Source organism: Rhinopithecus bieti, unplaced genomic scaffold (genome assembly GCF_001698545.2).
Source record: "Rhinopithecus bieti isolate Rb0 unplaced genomic scaffold, ASM169854v2 scaffold_30775, whole genome shotgun sequence".
Lineage (NCBI taxonomy): Eukaryota > Metazoa > Chordata > Mammalia > Primates > Cercopithecidae > Rhinopithecus > Rhinopithecus bieti.
The window spans coordinates 1,595,159-1,623,012 of NW_016813906.1; positions in this window are offsets into that span (position 1 = coordinate 1,595,159).

Below are 27,854 nucleotides of genomic sequence, written 5' to 3' on the forward strand. Positions count from 1 at the left end.
CAGATGCTGTTTGAAGGACTTCATATTGACTCATTTTATCCTCCCTAGAGCCTACTAAGTAGCTCTGTTGTTAGCTCCATTTTGCCCATCAGGAGACCGAGGGTAACTAAGGTGCCTCTGAGCAATCAGTGCAGCATCAACACTCAACCTTCTGCCCCACCTGTCCTAGCGGGAGATGCCACATTCCGTGTATCCTTGCTTTTCTTGCCTAGGCCTTTGGATGGCTGAGTGCAGGTCTGAAATCTGTGGCTCTGAAGCAGCCAGGAGTAAAGCTGCTTCTTTAAAGAATATGCTGGAAAACTGTGGAGCAACTAGATGAGTTTGGGGATCATGAGAAAAGTTTGGGATGAGTGGAAGGGAGGTGAAGGAGCTGGGGCACATTGGTGGAGGAAGGGGAGGAGAGCGGACGGGAAAGGGAGGCATTGGAAAGAGGTCCTGAAAGGCCAGACCCTGCTCCTGCTCTGGTCCAGTACTGTGGTCAGATGCCATGATGACATATCCTGGAAGGAACTTTAAGCTTCCTAAACTGTGAAACTTGTCAACTGGACAGTGTCCCTCAGTTCTGCTTTGGTGTAATGTTCACAGTAATGTGAACACTGGGGAAGGCTTGGTAAATCTTGCAGAGCCCTGTTGCATTGGTGCATCTCAAACTGGGGTTCAGTTACTGCCAGAGGACTCAATGCTGCCCCATCAGCCTAGTGGATTTCAAGAAGGAGAAGTTAAATACTTTAATTGGTTAGTCACCAAAATATGACTTTTATAGAAAAACAAATACCAATAAATTATGGAGTGGAAAATAAATTTCTAATGCATTGTTAAGATGAAACCCAGGATTTCTAAAAACATTTTGCCTTCCACTGGAATTCTGAGCTAGGGCCCCTGTCCCTTGGCAGTGTGGATTTACTCTTCTCTGCCCTTTGGGGCATTTTGAGAGAAAAGGAGAAGAAGCCTGGCTGCCTGTGTGCCCCTCTTTACGGATGACTCCAGAAGTGTACTTGTGCTCTGAACTTTCACTGTGAACAAAATTGTAATAAAGTTGGGGATAGGATGCCTTTCAGAGGAAGGTGGGAATCCCTAGAGAAAGAATAGATACAATAGAACTTAATAAAGGCAAAACTTTTCTATATAACAAAAGACAACGTAAACACATGTAAAAGACAAATGACCAACTGGAAGGAGACATTGGCATGCCATATAAAGGATTAATATTCTTCGTATACAAAGAGGTCTTAAAAAGCAGAAAGCAAAAGATCAACAACCTGTAGCAAAATGAGCAAAAGTATGAACAGGTAATTTACAAAATAGATACCAGTGCTGAGAGACATTTGAGAAGATACTCAACCTCACTAGTTATTAAAGAAATGTAAATTAAACAATATTATATATATTTTTCCACCTAGCAGATTGAGAAAAATGAAAACAACTTGATGCTGTTAAGTGTGTGAGGAAATGGGCAGACTCATACAGTGTCAGTGGGAATGGGAATGTAAATTGGTACAGCCTTTTGGGTGAGTAGTGTAGTTGGGTCTCTAAGAATTGAAAATGTTCTTATCTAGCACCTAAGCATAAGATAATATCAGGAATATTGTGTACATTTAAGGATATATGTATAATGATTTTTCTTTTGTAGCGATGGGGTTTTGCTTTGCTGCCCAGGCTGGTCTTAAACCCTTGGCTTCAAATGATCCTCCTGCCATGGCTTCCCAAAGTCCTGAGATTACGGTCATGAGTCACTGTGCCCAGGCTATAATGGCATTGTTAATAGTTGGTTTGTGAAAGAGTTGGTTACAACTTAAATGTCTGGAAATAGGGAAAATGGTCAGATGTATGATTTCATTCATGCAGTGGAATATAATACAGCTATCACCTTACTAGGGAAAGCTGACATGAGGAAAAGCATAGTGCAGGCTGATGTGTGGAACATGATTACTCTCTTTTGATTAAAAAGAGATGTATATTTATATCTAATGGTGTTGTTTTAAACATAAGTAAAAATGAGGAAAGAAAATGCGCTAAACTCCAAGAGAGTTATAGTTAGTGAGATTAGAAAATTAGAAGTGACTTTTCTTGTAAGTGTTTTGTCATGTTTTCATGATTTAAGCAATACACGAACAAATGTAAACATTTGCTTTCTGTGTACTCATTTGGCCTTCGACAGTCCCTGTTTTGTATTCCTGGTGAGCTGACCAGATGCATATATCTTCCCTTTTTCACAAGGAGATGACCTTGAGGTTTCATCCAAACTCCTCATTTTGGAACTGAGTGTGCGAGGCTCTGTGACCATGTTTCCATTTTCATAGGACAGTCCCGGTTTGTCTGTTCTCCCAGTGTTCTGTCTGATTAGTGCTTCCTCTCATTCTCAGATACGTCCTGGTCTGGACTGTAAATCACATGGCTTCCTTGCTCAGACAGGTCAAATCACAGGTCAGGCTGGCAGAGTTGGTGAGAGGTGGAGGCAGGGATAAACACAGAGCTCCTGATTTCATTGGATTTGGTGAAATGTAATCTCTTCCCTAAGTGAGCTTCCAGCAACTTCTGCAAGAAAAGGCGTTTCCCCACAACGGTAGGTGGTTCTCTGGAGAAGAATACTGGGGTTAGGGCCAGCCTAGGTTCAGTTCTTACTTCTATCCCTCACTGGCTGTTGGCCTTTGGCAAGTCACTTAATTTCTCTGAGTCTGAACTTAGGTATAAAAGGAGGTTAACAGTGCCTTCCTCAGAGAGTTGATGTTAGTATTAAATAAAGTGCTTAGCACAAATGCTTAGCACATAAACCCTATTTATAAGAAGACCAGTCAGATGGAATTCTAAGTTATGTAAGCCTCCAAGTGTTTGGAATCCTTTGATGTAAAAATGAAATTTTTGATGTATCTTGACCTGGAGGGACACCAGTCACCTTGGACAAGCCCATTCCCATTTTATATATGCAATTCCAAATGTCCCAGGGAAAGGTTTTTGTTTTAGGGATGCTGAAAGATGGAATAGCGCTGAGTTGCTTGTTAGAAGTCTAGGTTGGTGGACCAGTGGTTTGTGTCTGTCAGGCCAGTGTTATAGAGCCAGAGGCTCTTCCAGTGAGAAGGGAACTTGGAAATTATCTAGTGCCACTCTGGGCAGAAATCTTTCTGGCAGCCTTGGATAGTCAGAATCTATATTGTATTGCTCTGATTCTGCTGGGAATCAACCACAAGTGGTCCTCTGGTCTGTTGCCTCATTCCCGGCTCTTCTCCTCTGTGTGCCCTGGCTGGGAAGAGTCTCAGACCCTCTGCCACATGTCACCTGGAGTGCTGCCCAGCTGGTTAGCGGCCTGGGTCAGCAGTGCTGGGTGCTCCCTGCACACCCTCTGTGTCCCTGGCAATGACCGCGTCTCTAGGTAAATATCCCTTTTGTTTCCTGGCGGACAGTAGGGAGAAAAGGGCTTTTGGGTTTTCACTTCTGAACTATGCAGGAAGAAGGAACAAAGGACCTGGATGAAAACAACAACAACAACAACAACAACAACAAACAACACTTTTTTTCAACTCTCCAAAATGGTAGTTGGTCTTTTTGGAAATTTGAGCCTTAAGCTCTCACTCATTCTTAGCTCAGTAGAGAACAGAATTTAGAAAGGTTTGTGGGTAGGCTTGCTTCCCATTTCCCATATTCTTTTTCCTTATAGTTTGAATGTGGTATCTCCTTCTGAGTCTTCTAAAGAAAGTAAATTATTCCGGGACAACAGAGGCATATTTGAAAGGGCGACATGCAGAACATGAACTGACGTCACTGGACAAAAAAATTGAGTCTATTCTGCTCCTGTGTTTACCACAACAATAATTTCCAGCATCTAGTGACCATTTACCATGTGCCAGAAACTGTGCTAAGTGCTTTAAGAGGATGATGTCATTTCATTTAATAAGAATTTCTGAGTTTGGTGCTGCTATTATTTCCATTATTCAAATGGTTAAACTAAGGCTTAAAGAAATTAACTTGCCCCAAATTCCCCAGCTAGATTCCAGAATATATGAGGCCAGATCTCTCTCTATCAACAACCAAGTTCTTATTTCTACAGTGCTTTGCCTCCCACTGCATCCCAGGAACCTACTGTGTGCCAGGCATTGTCCTAGAGAAGAGCTCGTTGGGTGGCAGGTTTTGACCATAGATTTCCATGGTATGCTTGAAATATTTTTGTCCAATTCTGATTGACACCTGCCTCTTCCTCCACTTTCTTTCTTTCTTCTAGGGGAAGAAAGTCCCAAATACCTGGTGGTTGCCATATCTCCCAGCCTATGTGGTCAACATTTAATTACATTAGCATTTGTTTCCACTAAAAAAGTAATCACATTACTGCCTTTCATGTCACATTAGTGAAAATGGATACCAATACGATACATATTAATAGAATATGATGGGAAATTGCTAATACAATTAGACTTTCATGTTTTATTAGTTCTGGAGTGACACTCTATGCTGAAGAACACCTCACCTTAGTGGCGACAAGGAAAAAGGTGGAAAGTAGTGGATGTCTTCCTATTTCGAATGGACTGAGCAGGATCTCAGGGGGCCCGGGGGGCATGCATGGGGTCCCATGATCCGTTTCTGGGCCCCACTTCCTGCTCCTTCCTGTAACATGAGCACCTTTTGGATTTGGGCTGGGAGAGGAGTTCCTCCTTCACAGCCAGGCTGTGTTGCCTGAATTGTGGTCATTAAAGTATCATGTAACATGATCCTGCTTGGGTGGCCCCAGATCAGATAGAATTAATATTTAATTATCCCTTCTGTGGCTAGTGCTGGCAGAGAGGGGGACAAGGCAGGGAAAATGTCCCCAGGGCCCTTCCCAACGCTCACCGTCAGCTCCCTGATAGGCCCCTGCATTTGGCTGGGCGCCCCAGGAGTGACATTTGGTTGCTTTGTCTTCCTAGAGGTCTCCACCTTCTGTCCTTCTCTTTCTGCCCATCCCCTTCTTTCCACTTGCCCAAGTGATGGTGGAAAGGCTGTTTACTGCATCGCTGGTGACCATCTGTAGGTGTGTTGCCGAGGAGCTTCTGTAGTTCACATTCAGTCCTGATCGATTATCTGCCGCCATATTGGATCTTACTCCTGTGACTTTGTCTCCTCATGTCCTCTACTTGAAATGCTCTGAACAAACCCAGTTGTCTTTCCAGGCCCATTTCAAATTCTCTTTCTTCCATGAAACCTTCCCTTTCTACTCCAAGTCGATGCTACCCCTGAATTAAACATATACTGCATATCTCCTTATGTGTTCTCATAGGACTACCCTAATGAGTTACAGTGGCCTTGTTCAAAAGAAAAAAAAATGATTCTAAACTCTGAGAACAAAGCAGACAAGGCCTGGCGAGGTGAATATTAGACGTGGGAGGAAATGAGGGTATCAGAAGCTGGCATTCGTGTGAGTGGCACTTTGGACTGACCAGAGCATGGGGTGCAGTGCAGTCTGGGAAGGGCAGACCAAGACTCACAGAGGGGCAGGCTCTCGCTTCCTTCCCTCTGTACCTCATCTCCTGGTATTTGATTTTATCTCTCCCTGGCACACGATCCAGAACTCGGGATCTTGAACTTCCGGAAAGCCAGTGATTCTACAATTGGGAAGAAAAACTGTGGCAATTAAGGAAGACATCTATTGCCTTGACAAGGATTCATTTTGTGGGGAGGAGTTGGGGAAAAGAGATAAAGGTGGGATGAGGACAACCTGTCTTTTAAATAATAGGTAATTTACTTGGGAGAAGGCTATACATTGTGGATAGTAAAAGGAGAACTTATAGCCTCAGAGCTGTCAGCCAACCTAAATCATTATGGCAGCAGGGATTTTATTTGCCAGCTCTTTCATGTTCTTCTACAGGGAGGGGCACCAGGGGAAGCTCTGGAGAGAGCAGGGAGAGGCAGCAGACGGGCGACATGCACTATAGAAGCACAGGAAGCTGCATGGCTAGGGGCATGATCACGGGTCTGGGAACTGGGCAAACTGAGTCTGCATGTAGGAGCTGTCAACAGAATAACAAGGGAAGGGTACTGCATCAGGTGATGGGTAAGGCCCTTTTCCATTCTGAAATTCTGCAACTCAACCGAAGAGGGGGTATACCACGTGTCAAACGAGAGACTTTGAGACTCAGTCCTGGTGTGGAGTTCTGGGAATGGGTAGTCTATGGGTGAGCACTGGTAGGATCTAGATGGATAGGATGAGAGTAGAGCGGGAGGGCTGGGGAGTGCCCTCAGAGCAGAAGAAAGGGCACAAGCAGAGGCGGTGGCAGTAACTCCCAGCAGGGTACGGGGGATTGTGAATAAGAGGGCTTTTTATAGGGAGGATGAATTGCAAGGCTGGGGCCAGATGGTGGACAGCATGGGATTGGTAGCCTGAAATGTGTATGTTTGACCCTGTAGGTCAAAGGAAGTCAGCGAAGGCAAACTGTTTCTTACTTGGAGCTTGCCTCCTGTGATGGCTCATGAGGGACTCCCAGGAAGGCAGCCAACTCTGTGCAGTCCATTCTCCAGGCCTGGAGTGCGGGTGGATGATCCTGATGTCAAAGTAGGAGGTCCCTGTGGGAGGCGAGTGTGAAGGAAGTCATCCGGGGTGGGTAAGTGGGTTTGCTAATCAGGTTTCAAAGTGGAGAGAAGGGTGAGGGTGTATCAAGGACCTTTTAAAAATTTATACCCAGTCTGCCACTTAGAGGCACCTCTAAGAGGCACCATCCTGGTGTCTTGGTGGGCTTCCTCTCTTGTTTCTTTCCCTGGCCTCTTAAGAACACGCACACCTGGGCATGGTGGCTCATGCCTGTAATCCTAGCACTTTGGGAGGCTGAGGTGGGCGGATCACTGAGGTCAGGAGTTTGAGACCAGCCAGGCCAAAATGGTGAAACCTTGTCTCTACTAAAATACAAAACTTAGCTGGGGTGGTGGCACGTGCCTGTAATTCCAGCTACCTGGGAGGCTAAGGCAGGAGAATCGCTGGAACCTGGAAGGCGGAGGCTGCAGTGAGACAAGATCACCCCACTGCAGTTCAGCCTGGGTGACAGAGCGAGACTCTATCTCAAAAAAAAAAAAAAAAAAAAAAAAAAAAAAAAAAAAAAAANCTTGGTGGGCTTCCTCTCTTGTTTCTTTCCCTGGCCTCTTAAGAACACGCACACCTGGGCATGGTGGCTCATGCCTGTAATCCTAGCACTTTGGGAGGCTGAGGTGGGCGGATCACTGAGGTCAGGAGTTTGAGACCAGCCAGGCCAAAATGGTGAAACCTTGTCTCTACTAAAATACAAAACTTAGCTGGGGTGGTGGCACGTGCCTGTAATTCCAGCTACCTGGGAGGCTAAGGCAGGAGAATCGCTGGAACCTGGAAGGCGGAGGCTGCAGTGAGACAAGATCACCCCACTGCAGTTCAGCCTGGGTGACAGAGCGAGACTCTATCTCAAAAAAAAAAAAAAAAAAAAAAAAAGAAAAAAGAAAACACACACATATGCACAACTTGAAGGTGACTGTGGGAGCCTGCCTGACTTAGGCTGAGTCCTGCAAAATCCCACACAACGTGAAAGTAAAATTGAGGCAATTGTTAATTATTTAATGAACTTAATGTGTTCTGATCCAGTGTTCCAGGCCAAGGTGTTCTGACCACACAATGTCTGCAAAGTGGGGACAGTTGATTACCATTGTATCGTCACTGTCACCATCACAAGAGGACAACCCTGCATCAGACATGCCATTGACCAGTGCAGTTCCCTTTGATTTGTTCTCCTTCTTCCCAGCATAGTTCCTGAACATACATGTAAAATAAGTGTTTGTAAGTTCCATGAATTACATATTGAAATTGTTATCACGGCTAAGTCCACTGTAACAAACAATACTGATTATAGAGCAGGAATATATTTTGTAATTATAATGTTCTTCAAACTTCTCTGATTGACACACAGCATATTTAAACCGGGATGATCAAAAATTATGGGCACAGTGCGGTCCTTGTCTTCCCTTGGGCAGCACAAAAGCTCTCCTCAGTAGGTAACAGCCACCAGCCAGCCTTTGAGCAGCTGTGTCGAGATGGATTCAGTTTCTTTGCTGAGCGGGGGGATGTGGGGGAAGACACCCCTGCTTTTAAATCAAAGACAATTCAGTTTGGAGAAAGGTGTACCTTCTGGAAATAAATAAAAGGAGGCGCAGTGTATTGTCAGCTGGCCGTCTTAAATCAATAATGCAGGCAGTCCGTCTTGCATGCCTATTCTGTTGTGAGGGGGAGGAGCACCTGCCTATAGGCTGGTCCCGAAATAAAAGCCCTCGTCCGGAGATGTCCAGGGGTGCAAGTGAGTCTTGCTCTGCTCTTCAAGGCCTTTCCGGAGCCAGGCTGGCAGTGTGCCTGTCAGGGGTCTGAGGATGTTAATGTCCTTTACATCTAGATCACATCAATCTGCATCCATTATTTTACCAGGCAGGGACACTTGGATGGGAAGCTCTATTTTCTTTGAATGGCCTCTGGCTTATAAAACAAAACCAGCAAAGAGCACGTAATCCCTTTGAGTATTTGAGTTTTTGAGTGCCAGGTACTGTGAGAAGACTCTTGGTTGAAAAACAAAAAAAAGTTAAAAAAAAAAATAAAAGGAAGGCAGCATTTTAAATCATCTTCTTTGTTTACAAAGTGGTGACATTCAGTCTTGAATCAAAGGGAACAGTTTCCAGGTAGAAAAGTCTCATGTTTGTTTTCTGTCAGCTACCAACTACCAGCATGTTTTCCTCCAAACTTTGAGCAAAATCAACTTACCTTGATTTAAGCCACAAAGAAAAGACTTGGGGTAGAAAGGGTGGGAAAGGGGAAGCTTTTAAGAGATTATCCTTTTGGAGTCTTGATAGATTAAGAGGGTGATCAAACTTGGCAGCATCTTAATAATAGGGACACGTGAATTTTGGCTAAGCTAATGGAAGCTCTTTTGTCAATTTCCTGTAACCGTGCTTGACAGGACTCAGGAAATGGCACGACTGGCCCACCTTTGATACCTAGAAGGGGCTTAATGAGATTTAAAGGTGCGGCACCATGACTGGAGTTTCCCACATTAGGTGTAAGTTACACAAAAAGTCCTTCTATGTACCAGTCCCTTGCTGGCTTTGTCGCCTGCTTGCCGCAATTCAGAATGTGTTTTTTCTATAGAAGTAACAGCTGAAAGCTGGGCAGCTGAGTTTCTGAACAGAAATTGTTTTTCTAAAAAGACTTTTTTTTGGTTACATTCAGGACTGTGTCTCTGAAATATTATCTATCGTAAAAAACATGACATGAATTTACTATGGCAGTCAGCTGCAATTTTTAAATACATTCGTTAGGTTAGTGAGTAACATCTTCCCTTCCCAAAAGACATGGATGAAGAGCGGGAACATCAGACTGTTATGTCTTGGGGGTAGATAAGGAGGGGTGTGGGCGAGGCCATGCCAGGACATGTGAGCCCAGATGGGGCCCACACGTTTCTGATGGAATATTTGAGCTGGAAGTATTTAACGTGAAAGATCCTGCCTCCAGGACCACTCGGTCAGCCGTAAAGGAGCTGGGAGTCATGATGTGTCCACATATGTTTGCTATGTCAGACTGAGGGTGGAGCTGCCCAGGCAGGGTGTGGGGGTTACAAAGTCAGTCTTGCTAGCCTTTATTATTGTGGCTCTTCGGGGGACCTCAAGGCAAGCTAAAAGGTTTGTCTCTGGCAGCTGTCCTGGTGAGGCTGTGCTGGAATAGAATAGACACCACTTAAAGTGGGTGGGAAATGTCCTTAGACTCCTGTTCATTTTGTTACCTGTCTGACCCTGTGGGCATTGGGCTTGGTTCCCTGCATGCAGGAAGCTCCTCAGCCGGCCAAAAGGCTAGAGATCTTCCACCACACCACCTTCCAAGCATGACTCAGCTCCCTGGGAAGCTACCAGCCAAGACTTGAATGACCTTCCTAAGCTCTTTTTGAATTCTGGCCCTTTTACTAAGGATTAAAGATGAACTTGACATTACCATGTCTCTTGCTCATACTAAGTAAAACCTGAAAATATGACCCTGAACTTCTCCAGTCTGGTGGCCATGGCACCCTGCTTTATGTCAAAGAATGAGACCGAGAAGGGTACTTCCAACTTCCAAATTGGGCAGCAAAATGTTTACATTCCCCAAAAGGATCAAGGCCTGAACTTCCTAGAAGCCAAGCTGACAAGCATATGGATTGATATTTAAAGGGGGCAAAGCTTCTAGGAATAGTTACCATGGACTTTCATGAGATGCAGCGTCCATATTTTAGTTTAGAATTGTCCACAGATGCACTTAAGGAATCAATGAGAATGAGTGGAACTGATAGGCCTTGTGAGAGTTCAAGTTTTTCTGTTTTACCTCATCTGCCTTATAAGAATGGATGGTTTCTCTTTTTCCTGTCTTATGCTTGTGATTTATAAATATCAGACTCCCTTTTGCCATCATTGGTCTGGCATCAGCCAACATTTCTCCTAGGTAACCTGGGTTTTCCTTCCGTGGTATTCAGGGTACCACTTGGGAGAAATCAAATATAAACTGATCTATTTTATAGATAGGTGTGTATTTTAAAATGCTACCTGTTTAAAATATTTGCAAATAGAAGCTATTGAAATGCTCACACATGGCTCCTAAAAATGTGCGAAGGGCCAGGTAAAGTTGGAGGCTGCATATTCAGGAGACCCAGGAGGAAGCTGGCTGGTGTGGCTTTGGGCCAGGGGCTGCTGGTTGCACCAGCTTTGATGAAGACCATCACGTAAGCTTGGCTTAAATACCAGTGCCACAATTTAGTAACTGTGTAACTTTGAAAAATCAATTAGTCCTTTCTGAATGGTGGTATCCTTAGCTATGAAATGGAGATAATACCAACCTTATAAGATTGCTTTGAGAGACTCTTAAAGTTTTGACCATGAACCACAGTAAGAAATGCAGTTTACATCATGAGCCGGGACAAGCAACTACATACGTGCACTTGTAAAACGAAAACAAGCTTTTCATAAAACAGTTTTAACCTATAGCCTAAAAATGCTCCCTGGTAATTTCTATTATATTGTGTTTTTTCATTGGATATGGTGATTGCAACCCACTACAATGATTTTATGACCAAGGAATGGATTGCATCACAGTTTGACAAACACTGTAGGTACTTAATAAATGTCAATTCCCTTAATATGTTGAAGACCCAGACTTCTTACTAATTAGGATATGATAAGTTACACTGCAGAAGCAAACCCTGACATACCTGTGGCATGACACTGTGAAGCTTTACTTCTTGCTTTTGTCAAGTTCGGTGTGGGTTGGTCAACATTTCAAGGCAGCTTTCTTCCGTGTGGGATCCATGTTGCTTCCATCTTATCACTTCGTTGTTTCCACATGTGGCTTCCACAGTTGCAACTAAGGGAAAAGAGGGATGCAGTGTCTCATGGATGCTCTTAAGGATTAGGTCTGAAAATGGGTATATCACCACTGCTAAACTCTAATGTCCAGATGCTAAACTCTAAATGTCACCACTGCTAAACTCTAATGGCCCTAACCCAACTGCAAGGGGGATGGGGACATATGGTCTTCCTATGTGCACAGGAGAAGGAAAGTGTCAAGTGGTCATAAGGAATGACAGAAACCACATACAGTAGTATTTAGGCAGCACCCAGGGTAAGTCTTTGACACGCTTAGCGATCAAGTAATGAAGACACAGAACTGGTCTTCATTCTGATTTGAGGCATTGCTGCCCAACCACTAAGGAACAGACTAAATTAATGACTTCATGGGGCCTTTTTATGCTTTATTGTATGCCACTCCCATGATCCTAAAGTTTCACAGACTTAACTTATGGTTAGAGATACAGTTTTCTACAACTATTGTGAACTTACCTATTGCTTGATCTTGGAGCTCAACGATAACGTCCTTACAGGACAATGGAATAGGACCGAAAGTTATGTTTCAAGTTGGTGAGCCCAGAGTGTGCATATATAATAACAAGTTGATAATGATAGTGAACATTTATTGAGTGCTTACTGTGTACCAGACTTTGAGCTAAGCAGTTCACAAGCTTTGTCTCAGTTCATCATCATCATAACATTATTAGGCAGAATCTTAGACATCTTAGTCCCCTTTGAGATAATCTATTCTGCTACCCTCACTTCAAAAGTGAAAAAGAGCGGAAGTTCAGAGAGACCAAGTGATTTTCCCAGGGTTGCACAGCAAATTAATGTTTATGCTAGGATCAAAAGCCAAGATCTGGCATTCCCTCTGACAAGGACATATGAGGGATACACTGGTTGTTTTACTGGCCTTAGCAAAGTTAATTGAATCTTCACCTTTAGGGTTTTCAGTTTTACCCACGTGTACACCAGAAATGCTAATCCGTGCTGAGATAGAATGACCAAAACTCCATGACTACTATTAAAGTTTAAACTGGTCATGTTAGGTAGAAATAACCAAAGTTTTCTCAGCCAATTCAGGTATAGACCAGGTAACTTACACTCTTGTTCTCAACTCCAGCTAGAAACATTAAGTCTAGATTGTAGTAAAAGATCCTCATTCATGATTTCTGTTTGTTTTCACATAAGTCTGCATGCTGTCTTCTTATTACCAAGAAGTCCTTGGTTACTACCAGTACTGAAAAGAAAAATTGGAATTTGCCAAAAGAAAGCAAATATGATACTGATTCTGATAGGATAGAGGGAGTTGGTTTAAGCCACAGTTTAATAGGTGTAAGCTTAAGGAAGAACTTCCTAGTGACAAAGTTTTTAAGCTCTCCTAGAGGTGACTGAAGAGGGTTCTAGCGCATCTCTCTTCGGAGGTCTGAAAAGATGCTTTTCCAGACCAGTTCAAACCACAGATGTTGACTAGTGATTTTCCAAGGAATATATAAAGAGCATTTTATAATTTTATGAAATCAGTTTATCGTAGTTCAGTGTAGCACATACCTTCATAGAAATTTACAGAAAATTATACTGTGCACAGTGTGTGTGTACATGTATGCATACAGTGTGTACACACATGGCCCAGATCCAAGTATCCTTTAGAATACCTTCCCGAGAAGGGCCAAAGGGCCTGGATGTTTATAGTGAGGTGTTCCTAGCCTGGCTTGGTTGGAATTTGCAGTCTTATCGTCTGCATGTGCATTTGCAGCTAAGATGAGAAATTCTCTATCTAACATCCTCCACACATTTATATTTTTTGGATCAAGAAAAGGGTAAAAAAGTTACTACTTAGATAGGAGCTTCCAGTGTCACTGTCCCTATTCCCTCCGCTCTGCGGATATTTATTCAGATGTTCTTCCAGGTTTACAATTAATCATGTGTCCTGAAGGGGTGGATAGGCTGGGGGAGCAGCATCTTACAGCTTTGCTATTAACCAGCGTTTACAGGGGTGTGCTGCTTGGGGGTGCCTAGGCTCCCAGGGTCTTCTCTGAGGTGTAAAGTCTGCTAGGGAGGACATTTTTATTCCGTGTGTGTGCTGATAATTTTATTAACTGGAAATCAAGTCTTTTCTGACTCAACACAGACTCCCAATATTCCCGCATAATGTATTTGACATTTCTGAGACAGTGCAGTCTGAGGAGTATGAGCACTGAATAGGGAATCAGGAATGCTAGTTTTTGTCCTGATTTGGCTGCTGCCCTGCCTCTCCCTGGGCAGCTCGCCTAACCTCTCTGTGCCTCATTACCTTCCTTTCCCTACCTGGAAAATCAGGACCATTTCTTTTACCTGCTCTAACTCAGACATGTCAGGTGCAGCCAGGCAATTTTCTTGGTGCTGTTGGCAGGGAACATATGCTATATGTCTATGATGGTGTTTTTGTCTTTGTTAAGATTACAGTTATTTATTTTTTAATGGCTCAGAAGAAACCGCTGTGAACTTAGTATAAGAGTACAAACTCTATATTATAATGATCTACTGTTGAAATGGAGTCTTTCAGATCTATGATATAATTTCCAAATGCCACCTTCTGAATGCAAAACAGCACTTTGTCCCAACCCTTGAGATCCAGCTATTTGGGGCTCAATTCTGAGAGAGGTGGGCATCCTTCTTTCACTTTTTCACTGGACAAGGTAGGCCTCATTTTCTTCTTTCTTTATAGCAATTTGGATGCCCCTTTCTTCACTCCAGCCCTGATCTTTTGCATCTTTTGTATGCCCTGGGTGGAAGAAAACCTCCTGAGGCTCATTACCTGCAAATAGTGCTTCTAAAAAGGAGACTGTTTCAGAAAGTTCCAAGCACTGAAAATGGGTGTGTAATAAACCATGTTTTGCATCTTTAATTATAGCATTTTACACCACAAATGCTGTAATCATATGCTTTCTCTAGAGCTAAAGTAATGTGCAATTCTAGGTTCATTCATTAATGAACTGGCAAATCAACCATGGGTCTTGTCAAAAACATCACTGCAGTGTGTGTCCCTCTGTATAGACCACGGGATCAATCCGTACTGGATCCCCTCTCCCAAAGCGCACTCAAAGGCCTTCTTAACAAGTGTCTTGTTCAAATATGCAGATTTTCTGATGTGATTTTATATAGTGACTACAGGTCCCTAGAAAAAAAAAGGAATTGTTTCTGAAATTTGGCAAGGAAGGATGCAAGGGGAGAGTGAACGGCAGACCTGGGGGGCAGAGATAAAGATTTATATGATTCCGAGAAGGTACCCAGAAGGCCTCTTGGTGTAAAACTAGCTTGCTTATTTAGGTTTCACAGAGTCTGAAATTTCTTCATCAAGGATAGGCTTTTGTTTAGGCATTGTCCCTGAGAGGGAGTGGAGAGGGGAGTTGTCACTTAAACAGCAAATACGTAGTCCTTGTTTGCAGATGACATGATCTTATATACAGAAAACCCTAAAAGCTCCACCAAAATACTTAGTACTGATAAATGAAATTCAGTAAATTGCAGGATACAAAATCAACAGACAACAATTAGTAGCATTTCGATATACCAACAGTGAACTAGCAGAAATTTATAGTAGCTACAAAAATATCTAGGAATAAACTTAGCCAAGGAGGTGAAAGATCTCTGCAAGAAAAACTGTAAAACATAGATGAAAATTGAGGAAGATACACAAAAACAGAAAGACATTCCATGTTCATGGATTGGAAGAATTAATATTGTGAAAATGATCATACCACATAAAGCAAGCTACAGATTCAATGCAATTTCTACCAAAATTTTAATAACATTCTTCACAGAAAAAAATCCTAAAATTTATATGAAACCACAAAAGAACCCAAATAGTCAAAACAGTCCTGAACAAAAAGAACAAAGCTGGAGGCATCACACTACCTGACTTCAAAATATTCTACAAAGCTATAGTAACCAAAATGGCATGGTACTGGCATAAAAACAAACATATAGACCATTGGAATAGATTAGAGAACCCAGAAATAAATCCACATATTTATAGTCAACTGATTTTCAACAAAGGTACCAAGAACATTCATTGAGGGATGGACAGTCTCTTCAACAAATGATGCTAGGAAACTGGTTATCCAAATGTAGAAGAATAAAACAAGACCCCTATGTCTCACCAGATATAAAAATCAACTCAAAATGGATTCAAGACTTACATATAGGACCCAAAACTATAAAACTAGTACAAGAAAACATACATGGGAAACAGTTTAGTATATTGATTTGGGCAAAGATTTTATGGAGAAGACCTCAAAAGCACAGGCAACAAAACCAAATATAGACACGTGGGATTATTTTAAACTAAAAACTTCTGCACAGCAAAGGAAGCAATCAACAGAGTGAAAAGACAACTCAGAGAATGGGAGAAAATATTTTCAAACTATTCATCCAATAAGGGATTAATACTCAGAATATACAAGGATCTCAGACAACTCAACAGCAAAAACCAAATAATCTGATTAGAAAATGAGCAAATGAGCAGAATAGACATCTCTTAAAAGAAAACATACAGATGGTCAACAGGCATATAAAAAATGCTCAATATCACTAATCATCAGGGAAATGCAAATCAAAACCACAATGGGAAATCATCTCATTCTAGTTAGAATGGTTATTATCAAAAAGACAAAACATAACAAGTGCTGGCAAGAATGTAGAGAAAGGGGAACACTGTTGGTAGGAATGTAAATTAGTACAGCCATTATGGAAAACAGTATGGGGTTCCTCAAAAAGCTGAAAATAGAACTACCATATGATCTAGCAATCCCACTGCTAAATATATACCAAAAAGAAAGGATATTCGTATATTGATGAGATATCTTTACTCTCGTGTTTATTGCAGCACTATTCACAATAGCCAAGACATGGAATCAACCCAAGGGTCCATAAAAGATGAATGGATAAAGAAACATGTTGTGTATACTCACAGTGGAATACTATTTAGCCATAAAAATAAAAAATTTTGTTATTCATGGCAATGCGGATAAGCTTGGAGGACATTATATTAAGTAAAATAAACGAAGCACACGCGGAGAAATACTGCGTGTTTTCACTTGTGTGCAGAAGCTTAAAAAGTTAATCTCATAGAAGTATGGAATAGTATAGTGGTTACTAGAGGCTGGAAAGGGTGAGTGGGGCAGGGAGATCAGTCAGAAGTTGGTTAACAGACACAAAATTATACCTAGATATTAGGAATAAGTTCTAGTGTTTTAGAGCACTATTGGGTGACAATAATGGACAACTTATTATGTATTTTCAAATGGCTAGAAAAGCAAATTTTGAATGTTACCAATACAAATCAAATAATTAAATGACAAATGATTGAGGTGATAGCAATTACCCTGATTCAATCATTACATATTATATGTACGTATAGTATACAAATATCACACTGTACCCCATAAATATGTACAATTATTATGTGTCAATTAAAAATAGTAAGAGAAAAAAAAGAAAATACTTGTGGGATGCAAACCAGAGTCCATTCAGTGTTAAACTGTGTTTGTATCAACTTGTTTTCTCTCTGACCTGAGGGGTTGGGATGCAGAAGAGGGAAGGTCTTGCTGATGTCAGTGTGGAGATTGAAGCTTTCTTGTCTCCAGGAAAGGGAGGGCATGCTGTGGGGGGGAGGTCTGGAGGCCATGGAGAATCAGTCTGGCCTCCTTCCCTGTTAGGCTGGAGCTCCACCTTGGTGAGCAGACATATGGGCCAAATTGATGAGGAGGACGGTTGAAGAGAAGATAAAAATCACACCAACAGTGCTCACAGCTCAGCTTCACAATTCTGAAATGATTGGTCAATGTCACATTAGGATCTGGCCTTCTCTTTAGGAAAAGTCTTGAACTTCTATGAGAAACATCTGAAGTTTCTCTAATGTATTAATGATTATTATTTTTAATCTATTATAAACATAATATATAACATATTATTAATTATTGTTTATTGTCTGTTTTCCCTCACTAGAATGTAAGTTCCCTACGGGCAGCTTCTTTGTTTTGTTCATTGCTGTGTTCAAGTGCTTAGAACAGTGCCTGGTACACAGTGGGTGCTCAATGAGCATTTGCTGACTATATGAACATGTTGATTATTTCCCTCAGTGTAGGATAATTTACTCTTTTTCCATTTCAACCCCTAGATACTACTCACTCTTGCCCCAGAAATTCTTAGACCTGTCAGCTTGGCACTGTTTTTCCTCTCCAGAGCCCTCTCAGAATTTGGACAATTGCAAATATTCGATTTCCACCCCTTTCTTGAAGTGAGAAAGCTGTAAACAGTGATATGGCAGTCTCCACTAGCTTTTTGCACGATGCCAGTGGCGGTTTATTGCAAAGGCCAAGGCCCAGGATTGAACGTAAACAAACACAGCCATGAGTTTAAAATAGACCATTGAGCAGCTCACAAAATAGGGCCCTTGTTTTTAAAAGAGCAGTGGATGCTCTTCAGAAATAATAAGAAATAATAAGTCTGGATGCTGGATGGAAAGCTCTGATGCTTTCTGGCTGAGTTTGTCCTTCGAACTTTATTTGTGTTTGGCACGCCTGTGCTGGAGCCGGCTGCCAACCGCGGCCAGGGTCCACAGGCAGTGGAAAGTTTATCTGAGCTGCAGGAGGAAAATTGAAGTCTCTTTGAAAAAGCTGCAACATGCTTGTTGTGCTAATTTCTAAGAGACACAGATGCCCTTTGCAGAGAGTGTCCGGTGTTTGTCCTAAGCAGAGCATGAGATTTGGGTACTGACAGACTAAGGCTCTGGGGGAAAACGTGTGGGCTAGGGATGTTTTATTAACAACACCTCATCTATGAAAGTGTTCTCATCTTCAAAAATGAGGCATGGCTGTCTACCTCATGGAGCTGTTTTAGAATTAAACAATATGAACGTATGTTCCAGGAGTTTAGCTCTTCCTTTTTGTTCCTTCCCTACACCCAGTGCCTAGCACGTGCCTGGCATCTGATAGGTGACTGTAACACTAACCTCCTTTGACTAAGAAGCAGAGGAAAACAGAGCTCTTTTGCCAGCGGTTTGAAGGAATAAATAGCATTCTTTTCCCTTTCTTCCCTCCAGAATCCTTGTTCTTTAAACATGTGTGTGTGTGCGTGCACACACACACACACACACACACACACGGAGAGAGCAAATAATTTATCAGTACATTTTCACTGTAAAAAATTTGAAGAATTAAGAAATATATTCCCAGTTCTCCCCCAGAGTATTCAGTGTGGGAATGAATCCTTCCAGAAACCATGTATCTCAGTCTCCATCATCTCTATCTCTATCTCTCATGTATTTCTATAGCTATATTGTCTGTCTGTCTATCTATCTATCTATCTATCTATCTATCTATCTATCTATCTATCTATCTATCATCGATCTATCAATCTTCTATCCATCCATCTATCCACCCACCCATCCATCTATCTAACATGTATCTTTCCACCTACCTACCTATCTGTGATGGTTAATTTTATGTCGACTTGACTGGGCCATGGTGCACAGATATTTGGTGAAACATTATTCTAGATATTTCTGTGAAGATGGTTTTTTGGATGAGATTAACATTTAAGTCTGTGACTTTGAGTAAAGCAGATTACTCTTTATAATGTAGGTGGGCCTCATCCAATTAGTTGAAGGCCTTAATAGAACAAAGACCTTTCTGGAAGAAGAAGGAATTCTACTAGCAGACCACCTTTAGCTGCAAATGGAAGCTCTTCCTTGGGTCTCTAGCCTGCTGACCCACCCTGCAGATTTTGGACTTACCAAGCCTCCACAGTTGTGTGAACCAGTTCCTTAAAATAAGCCTCCTTTTTCTATACACATCCTGTTGGTTCTCTTTCTCTAAAGAATCCTAATACTCTATATTATCTATCTATCTATCTATCTATCTATCTATCTATCTATCTTTCATCAGTCTAATCTATCCATCTATAGCAAGGTAATTTATAGAGATATTAATTTGTGTTCTGTTATTATTTTGTTACCGTCTCCCATTCCAGGAAGACACCCAACTTCATACTATAAAGACAAAGCAGAAATTGTCTGCCCCTAACCTCCCTTTCTGAAAGCTCTAGAAACTTGATAGGATTATTCCTTGGCGGTGAGGGAACGGTAGGATGGGGAAAATAGGCAGAAGCCTTGGGAGAGAAATACTGGGAGGTGGTCTAGGATCAGAAACAGATTCTAAGGGGTGGGACTTTGTCCATACCTTTACCTTTTCCTTAGGCAGGGACAAGGCCTAAGGAATGGGTAAAATGTCTCTTGTGCCCAAGAATGCACTTTGGTTAGTGGGATCGTCTGTGAAGACTCCCATGCCCAAAGATGATATGAAGATTCCTGTGACTTTTGGATAATGTGATAATCAGAGTAGACCAAAGGTTGGAGGGACCATATGGAAGATATTGCTCTGTATGACCCTGAAATCCTGATGACACAGGCATTGGGACTGGCGAGTGATATGGTTTGGATTTGTCCCCTCCAAATCTTATGTTGACATGTGGCTTCCAGTGTTGGTGATGGGACCTAATGGAAGGTATTGTATCATGGGGGCAGATCCCTTATGAATAGCTTAGCACAATTCCCTTGGTAATAAGTGAGTTCTCACTCAGTTAGTTCACTTGAAATCTGTTTGTTTAAAAGAGTGTGGCACTTTCTCCATCCCTCTCTCTCTTGCTCCTGCTCTCACCATGTGATACGCTGGTTCCCCATCACCTTCCACTATGATTGTAAGCTTCCTGAGGCCCTCAGCAGAAGCAGATGCCTCACCAGAAGCAGATTCCTGTATACTGCACAACTGTGAGGCAATTAAACCTCTTTTCTTATTAATCACCCAGTCTCAGGCATTCCTTTATAGCAATGCGAGAATGGCCAAACACAGGGAGATACAAGCTGAGATAATGACTGCTATTGTGTATAGCCCTGCAGTTATGATTCCATTTATGTAAAGATGTTTATGTACTATATATAGAGAGAGAGTATATATAGTTTTTTGTTTGTTTCTTTGTTTGAGATGGAGTCTTGCTCTGTCGCCCAGGCTGGAGTGCAGTGGTGCTATCTCGGCTCACTGCAGCCTCCACCTCCAGGTTCAAGTGATTCTCTGCCTCAGCCTTCCAAGTAGCTGGGATTACAGGTGTGCACCACCGCACCTGGCTAATTTTTGTATTTTTAGTGGGGATGGGGTTTTGTCTTGTTGGTCAGGCTGGACTGGAGCTCCTGGCCTCAAGTGATCCACCTGCCTTGGTCTCCCAAAGTGCTGGAATTGTAGGTGTGAGCCACTGCGTCCGGCCTGGGTGTTCAAAGTGTTACTTTGTTTTAGTGTGAATGTATTTAAAGTAGGATTTACATTCTCTATTTACTACATTTAGGGTATTATTCCATAACTCTATCTCATTCTTTCAAATATTCTGTAAAATACTCCATATTACTGATATGTTGTAATTCAAATAAACTATTTCCTATTGATAAATTCTTAGATTGTTTCCGGTTTTTCCTATTGTAAGCAATACTCTAGCAAACATTCCTGAATATTGGCTAATTGTTCCCAATTCCCTGAAAAACAGAACCTCATCTCCTTTCAGAATCCCATTTCACTACTGCATAGCTACAGGAGCCCAGCTCTGTGATAGGCTTGATGGGGAATCTTGAACAGACCAAAGACACTCTTCTCTCTGCCTGAAGCTGTGATCTTGTGAGGAAAAGAGGCCTGAAGAGCAGGAGACTTCCCTCTGTAACCGCAGGATGTCATGGGGCAAGAAATCAGGACCAACCACATAATGGGAGGAGTCATGAAAGATCAGGCGTGTATGTGTGAGAAGAGATTAACATCACACCCAGGTTAACATCACACCTTCCTTGGGACACATGAAGGCATGGCAAAGCAGGATTGCCCCCATAGCTCTTCTCAAGCAGTTTCCCTCTCCTCGTTTCCCTTTAGTGTTACTATCTTTTATAAAGAATAAAGACTTGTCAGAGCTGAAATCCCAGGCTTCATCCCTCTGAGAAATTTGTGTGTATCCTTCCCATACACACTTTGTATGTTTACTATATATGTGTGTTTTTATAAATAATATAAACTCTTGTTTCACGTATTTAAAAATTTTGCAGATCTTTTCATCAAGATGTAAACAGGCAAGGCCAGAGACTGGGTCTTTCTTTGGGAACCCACCAGCATTGTGAGTAGTTAGTGTGGCATTTTCTCTTGACCAGGTTTGAGAACATGGCAAACCTGGGGGGCAACATAGCCTCCCTTCCCCTCGCTCAGCCCGCTGAGCCTCTTCCTCAGATCTCTCAACCAGGAACCTGGCATTTATTTCTGAAACCTTTTGAAAGACTCTGGGCCAATACCTTAGCCCATAAAAATGTAAGGCTCCACTTTCCAAAGAGCCTTTTTATGGGGATACACCTGGGCGTGAACATGTGAAAGCTAAGGAATGAATGCATCTCTATTGAGTGGATTCCATGAGTAGTCGGGAGCCATTTGGGCTCCTCCTTGGTGCACTCTAGAAATGAAGCCTTGTAATGGGTGCAGTTGTATTTACTGCTTTGGCCAAGGTTGGTGACTAGGTATGGCGAGGAAGATGCCACCCAGTCTGCCTGTCCCAAATAAGGAACAAAACTGTCATTAATCAGACTACTTAGAAAATTCTATACTCGGTCCTTTCATGATAAAATGAGGTAAAAATATAATATCTTCCTTTTTGGACAACCTCATCTCCAGCCAGGGTGCAAAAGCAGAAAACAGGAGGAGGAGCTCTCTCAACCCTCCAACTCCAACTCTAAAAGGTGAAGAGCTGGCAGTTCCTTTGGCTGCAGATGAAGGTGCTGATTTCCTCTAGGGCACAAGCGATGGAGGAGCAGGGCCTCCTCTCTTCCTCATTTCTTTCCTCCCTCCCTCTTTTTCAGTTTTTCTTGTAAAATGTCTGGGATATGTGAAACTTCTTGTTTCAGATACTTGGGCTTTAGGATTTGATTTGATTTTCTTTTAAACTAAAGGAATACTGGTGTTAACATAGTTCTTTTTGTGTGGGTAAAAGGAAGCAACAAGAAAAGAGGTGCAAGAACTTTCCATTTGATGTAAGAACAATTTGCCTTAAGATTCCACCCTCCAAATACTCAGTTTTGGTGAGCGTATTTTTGCCATCAGCCTTGTCACCCAAGATCCCAATCCTTCCTCCCTGTTTTCCCCTTCCTTCCTCCTCTAACACTTTTGCATGTGTGTCAATGCAATGAAGTTGCTTTGAGCTTTTTTTTTTTTTTCAATTATTCAACAACTTTCAAGTGGAGAAAATTTGGGTTTTTTAATTTCATTTTTGGCTTTTTTTTTTTTTTTTTTTTTTTGCATGTGTGTGTCTTCTTTCTGTTTGCCAAACAGTAATTGCGGATCTTCCTGGCCACCTTTAATACTCCCAGCTAATTATCCTGAAATAAATCTCTTTCAAGCCCGCATGCCAGCAGTTCTGGGATCCGAGCGGCTCTTTCAGCTCCCGGCTGCCTGTCACTCAAATGGGCCTCAGCTGCAACTCCGAATGATGAGTATTAACCTCCCGCTGGGAAGATTCACCCAATCTCCCCACTTCCAACAGCAGCTCCCAGGGCTGCACCACGTTCCTACCTGTTAGCCTAAGCTGGGATTTTCTTTTGCTAACGCTGTGATTTTGAAAAGTAGAAGAGGATTCCTGGGAGAAAGACACTCAGTTAACCTTCTCCTAATTGCCATTCAAGATGGAAAAGGGAGAGGAAGACAGTGGCTGTCCCAGGAGGGCGACTGGGCCGTGGAGTGGTCTGCAGCCTTGTTGGGAAGCTCACTGGTCTGTTGGTGAGTGTACGAGAGCATCTTCCGGATCCAGGAGTCTGTGTCCAGACGCTGCTACTTGAGGGCAGTTGATGGCTGCTGTCTGGGGACAGGTCTCAATTTCAATTTATTGTCCTTTCTGATGTTCTCCCTACTCCTCAAATGTCCCTCAGTGATGTGCTTTTGGTAGCTCGCTGGGTTCTCCTTCTTCCTCTACCCAATCTCTGCTATTCCTTTCTACATTTTCTCTCACTGTGTTCAGCAAGATTCATGGTTTCTTGCTGATTCTTAGGCCTATTTCTTTGTAAATTTGTGGTTGGTCTCATTTGCCTCTCCTGAGCAAAGCAGTGTTCTCCCCTCACTCTAGGTAAGTAATGGGTCTAGTTAAGTGAATGAATGAATGAATGAACGAATGAATAAAAAATAAATCTTGTTCCCAAATATTAGGTCACCATCCTAGATTAACTTCCCTGAAACCTTTTCTTTTCATGCCGGCCTAACTGAACCGTTGTTCGCCAATTGGCAGTTCACCTGCTTGTGGGAAGAATTCCACTTCCTGGACACTGGCAGACACCATCATGTGACTTGGATTGGTTGATAATGTTAACTAAAGCCAATATGTGTCACTTCTAGGTGGAAGCTGTGAGAAACAAGCATTCTCTTTTTCTTCTGTTATATTTGCTGGCAAAGTTCCAGATAGTAGCTACTCCATCAGCTTGGGCCTTGGAGTGAGAGCTCCTGCTTGATCTCCCATGGATGCATGATGTGAACAAGAAATAAACCTTTGTAGCCTTGTGCCACTGAAAGTTTGGGTTTTTAAATTACTGCAGCATAATCTAACCTATCCTGACTGAGATACAAATACACAAATGTCTATATCCATGTGAGGCTTTGCTTCCTCAGCCTTTAAATGTATAATTTTTATCTACTTCTGAATAAAGATATTTTTCTACTTAGCTGGACCCCTATTCTTTTCAGTGTTGCAGACCAGATATCAGAAACCCAAATATTGGCCAAAGAGAAAGATAAATGTTTTTCTTTAGAGCTTGATTTGAAGAAATGAGTCTTATAAGATCACTGGAACCCTTGTTAGTTATGTGGAACAACAAATAGCTCCTATGTACTGTGTCTCAAAATATCATAGCAGGGCTGCCACACACAGTTTTGAGCATGCACACTGAAAAACTGAGGGGCAGGGCATTCTCAAAGATCACAGCATGAATGGCTGCATAGACTCTTTGTTGGGCTCCTTGTGCAGAGAGTCTGCTTATAAGAAATGTTCAGAAGCCAGGGAGCAAGTTTGTATTCCACCATCAACCCAGAACAAGAAGTTTCATTCTAAAGGATGCTTTGGATATTGCTGAGATGCTCTAGGATATGGCAATGGAAAAATCCATTACCATGTTGCATCTTTGGCACAACTCAAGCAAAATATAAGTGCCCAATACTTCCAGGCTTCCTAGCAGTCTCCTCTTCCACTTGACCTCAGCTCCAGGAACGTCCCTTGGACTTAAGTTACATTGTGTCTTGGAGGACCTTATTTTCTGATTTTTCCCTTTTTGTGGTGTGTGCTTTTTGGGTCTGTCCAATAGAGGAAGTTCAGTAGGTTGGAAGCTAAGTAGATTTCATTCAGCATTCATCCCTCTGGACTCTTCTCCCTTCAGTTCCTGCCCTTGATTACTTTCATCTGTCAAGCCGTTGGTTTTGATCGGTCGGGGTCTGCCCTAAGACACAGTGGTGTTTCTTTTAATTCTGAAGATCACTGGTTAGTTAAATATTAAAATATGTTGGTTGATATAGTCTGGCTTTGTGTGCCCACCCAAATTTCATCTTGAACTGTAATTCGAATTGTAATCTCCATGTTTTGGGGGAGGGACCTTGTGGGAGGTGATGGAATCATGGAGATGGTTCCCTCATGCTGTTCACACGTTAGTGAGTGAGTTCTCCTGAGATCTGATAATTTTGTGTGGGGCCTTTATCCGTTTGCTCTGCACTTCTCTTATTCTTCTCCTTCCTGTTGCCATGTGGAGAAGGATGTGTTTGCTTTCCCTTCTACCCTGATTGTAAGTTTCCTGAGGCCTCCCCAGCCCTGCAGAACTGTGAGTCAATTAAACCCTTTTCCTTTATAAATTACCCAGTCTTGGGTATTTCTTCATAGTAGCATGAGAACAGACTAACACGTTGGTCTTGGGGTTTCTTTCCCTAATAATGTTCCAGCTTCAAACTTCAGCATGTGACATAGAATTAACACTATTACTGCCAGAGAACCCTTTGCTGCTGAATATTCTCTGCATCTGTAAAATCATCCTCCTAATGCCCACTATGACAGTTATGCAAGTGACCTTTGGATTCGTTAATTTTTTAAAAAATTTGTGACATTGCAGTTCACTACATCCATGGAAATGACCCCCACTGAGATTGTGAAATCATCAGGAATACCAAAGAATAAGTTAAAAAAAATCAATGAAAACAATAATAAAGTGATGGTTTAGACTGAAAGGCGTGGCATTGTGATGAGAAGAGCTGTTCTCCCAGTTCTGTCACTGACTGTCTGAATGTCCTTGCACAGATCACTTAACCTTTCTAGGCTCAGGTTTCCTATCTATAAATGTGAAAAGATCCCTTCAGTTCTTGCTTCCCATTCTAGCACTTTACAATTCTGCAAAGTAATGATGATAAATATTCAGTCATATTAACTTCAAAAATGTATTTCCAGGTTTGGTCATTTCTTAGGCACTCTGGGAGATTCTTGCTATTGCCTTCAGTAATCTTTGAGTTGGGCTGATTTTTTAGCACTTAGAAAATTCACCCTAGCCATCTTGTGAAATTAGCAAGAGCAGTTATCCTCATTTCATTATCAAGAACTATCAAGATTATGTATTTTTCCAAAACTATATAGGCTCTTTGGTAGTAGAAGCAGGATCAGAACCCAGAAATCCTAATTCCCATGCCCTATATTAAACAAAAGAGAGTTGTATCTTCCATGTCATTACTAGAGTGGGAATGATTGAGACACATTCTGTCATAGTAACTCAGTTTAATCAATACTAATTAAATGTATTTTGTGTATTTAGTAGTGGGTAAAGTATGCTCCTAGTCTCAAAGAAGGTATGGTCTTGTAAAGGGCCATTACATGGACAGATGTAGGAACTACTATGATAAAGGTATATTCATGACTTCCTCTTCCAACTAGGATGAAGTAACAGGGATAAGGTTTACTTTTCCACCCCCAACCAACTATAAAACTGGACAAAGTATATAAAATAATGACTTTCAAGTCATTAGACATAAAGACAACAAGGATGGAGATCCTGAAAATATGGGAAACAAATGAAATGAGTATTATGATCACTTCAGCTTATTGCCTGGAGAGAGTTTCCAGGTCATGGTACAGGGAGGGGAAACCCAGTGGATTCTGGCAAGTTCCTTAGAAGACATAGCTGGAAGTCTGGGGAAGCAATGTGGCTAGCGTTCACAAGGTAGAGTGGCAGAGTGAAGAGACTTTCATAGAGAAAGAGCTCCAGAGCTCTATAGAGGGTTTTACGCAGATATCTGCTGAGCAGTGTTAATCAGCACATGCATTGAGGAGGCTACACAAGGCTAGAGAAAGAATTACCTTAAAGGATTAGAGAAAAATTACTTCTGAAGATTTTAGGGCCAGGAATAGTCCGTTTCTTTCATTTCAAGTGGAAAACCTTATAATTTATAGGACATTGAGTAGAATACTCAGTAGAGTTATTTTTCAGTAGTGAGAAAAGTTAGTTCCAGATTAAATGTTGATTCTACCTAACAAAGCTTAAAAAATTCCTGAAAGGACCAAGCTGTTTCCAAGCAACTTAATTGTGTCATAGAAGAAAGCTCAAAATATTTATAGAAATGTAAAAATATCCAGTACTCAGCAAGGTAAAATTCACAATGTCTAGCAACCTTATAAAAAATTACGAGACATGCAAAGAAGCAGAAAAATATGTCCCACAAAGAGAAAAACCTATCAATAGAAGCCAACTAAGGAATTAAACAGATGATAGAATTTATAGACAAGGACACTGAAACAATTATAACTGTTTTAAGTTTATAAAAAACTAGCAAAAAATTAAGAATGTTAGGTAGAGACATGGAAGGTACAAAACCCACAATGTCCAAGAGAAAAAAAAATACACTGAATGAGATTAACAGTAGATTAGACATTATAGAAGAAAGCATCAGTGAACTTGAAGACATAGGCATAGAAACTATCCAAGGTAAAAAAACAGATAGGAAAACAGATTGAGGTAGAGTGCAGTGGCTTATGCCTATAATCCCAGCACTTTGGGAGGCCTAGGCAGGCAGATTACTTGAGGTCAGGAGTTCAAGACCAGCCTGGCCAACATGGTGAAACCCCATCTTGCTTGAACCTGTGATTTAGAGGCCTCAGTGAGTTGAGATACACTCTAGCTTGGGTGACAGAGTGAGACTCCATCTCAAAAAAAAAAAAAAAAAAAAAAAAAAAATATATATATATACCTATATATATATACCCTAACCCCCGCACCCTCTATACTAGAGAGGAGACGAGAGAGAGCAGAGAGAGAACGAAAGCGAAAGCATAAGCACAATCAACTGTGAGGCAATTCTAAGTAGTCTATGTGTAACTGAAGCCCTTAAAGAGGAGAGAGAGGAAGGATAAAAACAAATTGAAGAAAATAATGGATTAAATTTCCATCAGAAATGAGAAACAGTGAA